The 2,719-nt window shown below is 49.8% G+C and overlaps 1 long non-coding RNA gene across 1 annotated transcript; it reads right to left on the reverse strand.

Annotated features, from left to right (window-relative positions):
- Nucleotides 1-230: 230 nt before the first annotated feature.
- On the reverse strand, nt 231-756 carry LOC119253214 (uncharacterized). Its single transcript, XR_005127006.2, has 3 exons — nt 724-756; nt 537-584; nt 231-332 (listed from the first exon to the last, which is right to left on the reverse strand). It is a non-coding gene; the product is annotated as an uncharacterized LOC119253214 (long non-coding RNA).
- Nucleotides 757-2,719: the final 1,963 nt, after the last annotated feature.

The following is a 2,719-nucleotide window of genomic DNA, read 5'->3' on the forward strand; positions in this document are numbered from 1 at the left end:
CTGTAGCACAGGTTTGGTCCTTGGCCTCCAGGCGAGGGTCCCACATGGCACACAGACCTCTCCTGCCGTGCTCACTGCTCCCCTCAGCAGTGTATTTCATCGGTTTGCCTGTTCTGTTCTCTGCTCTGTCTCTGGTGAATTCTCTCACCGTCCCACGCTTCTGACTGTACCCAGTGCTTGTAAAAATAAATAAATAAATCTTTTTTTTAAAAAAAAAGAATCAATTATTCATATGCCTGTTCCAACAAGAAAAACCAGTGGATGTTGAAGCCACAAAATGAAGATGAGAAGAAATCCTGCATCACTCAGTCCCCAAAGGCAGCGGTCTCACACTGTGTAGGAAAAGGATTATGAACAAAGTTAGGGAGGTGTTCACATTCTAATAATCCACCGCACCCTCACAGTGTCCCCCTCACAGCTTTCCCATAAACTGGTCCCATCCTCTCTGGGATTAACCCTGCTGTGCACACAGAGATTTCAGATCTTTCAAGGACTATTATGTGAAAAAGTATCCTTATTCTGTTTGAACATCTCACCTGTATGGACTATCAGAGAATCACCAGAATCCAGGGAACTGTCACTGCCTGGGGGAGAACAAAACAGAACCTGGTCAGAGCCATGAGAGATGAGACCCCAGGAGGAACTGATTGGGGTGACTCCCCCATGGGCTCCACCTACACTGTCCCCAGGGGCTCTGGGACCAAACCCCTGATCCACACTTACCTGCAGCTTGAGTGGAGCTTCCTCCTTGTCCACCTGTGGGAAGAAACATCCTGTAAGACCACAAAGGAGTGGGGCCACGAAGTCCTAAATGAATCCCCTAGTCTGGGCCACAGGGAAGTTTCCAAAACCAGGCCTGAGGACCAAGGGCAGGACCAGGAAATATGAAGAAAGGAGATGAGGGGACACTGGATCAACCACCTCCTGTAGTCTGTCCTCAACAGGGACCTTCCCCTCTGCCATTTGCTGGGAATGAGGATCCCATCACCAGAGTTGTTGGAGACCCCCTAAGGCATAAAGTGCTGAGACAAGAAAAACATCAGAGTTGTGGCTAGAAGACTGGCCAGTGCACAGCTCAGGATGTTCTTTCTTGTGTCTGCGAAACTATGTCTGGGGTCAAACTGGATTAGAAAAGAAACAGAACAACCTGATAGGGCAGAACCTTGGCAGTGAGTGTGTGCAGGGACAAGGCTAAATGCTAAGAGAATGCTTCATTGCCTAGTAACTAACCAGGAGGAAGGGGGGCAGTTTGTATCAATAAAAATGAGTTGCACTGGGCACTCGGGACCATTAAGCACCAATGAGAGGCCTTGTGTCCCCTGGGTCCTGCTTCTCTTAAACTCTATTTTGTGTCTGTCATTTCTTTATTTCCTTGGTTCAATCGGATTCCTCTCAACCCTATTCACTGGAGCTAGACTCCAGCAAGAATTATCAAGGTGAACAAGTGGTGATTCATTTTCATATGTGGTTTACAAAAGAGTGAGGAGTAGCAATGTGCTCCCGACTGGGCAACACAGTGTGTGGATGGTACTTCCCATTACCAGGCAGGGCAAGTTCTCCTTGGGACATGAAGGACCCCAGTGGACAAGGCCCCCGACTCCCTTCCCTACCAGAGCGCTTCTTCCTGCACCTCCCAGCTGCAGCCACTGCAGCTCCAGTGAGCACAAGGAGAACCAGGCCAGCAATGATGCCTGCGGTGGGGACGGAGGACTGAGGAGGGGGCACTGGAAGGGAAGGGAGGGTGAGACCCTGAGCCTCAGGCCTCTATCCTGACCCTTTGAAGGTCTCCAGAAGGGCTCCTGGTGCCCCTGAGCAGAGGCTCTGTGCCCACGTCCCCTCCTTACCCCATCTCAGGACTCGGGGCTCCAGAAGCCCATGGTGCTGCACATGGCACGTGTAGGTGTATCTCTGCTCCTTTCCAGAAGGCACCACCACAGCAGCCCACTTCTGGAAGGTTCCATCCCCCCCAGGCCTGGTCTCCACCAGCTCCGTCTCCTGGGTCCAGTCCTTTCCATCTTGCTGCCAGGTCAGGATGATGTCCGCAGGGTAGAAGTCCCGGGCCCAGCACCTCAGGGTGACCTTCTGCTCAGAGGTGGGGTGGTGGGTCACATGTGTGTTTGGGGGAACTGAGGGGAAGGGTGAGAAAATTCACACTTGGGGTTTCTTCCACAAACACTGAAGCAGCCTCTCTGACCATCCTCAGAATGGACAGGGCAATTAGTTTGGAAAGAGGAAGCAGAAAATCTGAAACCAGCATAGTGTGGGGAATGTAAGATAATCTTTCATTCATTAGAAAGTTTTAGAATCTGGGGCCTCTCTGATGGCGCAAGAGGTTAAGACGCAGCACTATGAAGATACCCGCAGCCACTGCAGAACGAGTTCGATCCCCGACCAGCCAAGGAGCAACCCACATGGCGAGACAGACCTCTCCTCTCTCTGCTGCTGCCCTCAGCAGTGTACTTTGGTCTTTCTGCCTGCTCTGCTCCCCGCTCTGGCTCTGATGAATTCTCTCACCCTCCGCGCTTCTTACTGTACCAGTGCTTGTCTGAATAAATAAATAAATCTTTAAAAAAAAAAGAAAAGGAAAAGAAAAAAATGAACAATGATGTAAAAAAAATAAAATAACATAAAAGAAAAAGAAACGGTATAAAAATAGGAGGCAAAAGAAAGTGTTGAAGTTCTGAGAGGTATCTGAAAAAAAGTTATGTGCTCAAATGAC

This window comes from Talpa occidentalis, unplaced genomic scaffold (assembly GCF_014898055.3).
Source record: "Talpa occidentalis isolate TD23 unplaced genomic scaffold, MPIMG_talOcc4v2.1 talOcc4.2, whole genome shotgun sequence".
Lineage (NCBI taxonomy): Eukaryota > Metazoa > Chordata > Mammalia > Eulipotyphla > Talpidae > Talpa > Talpa occidentalis.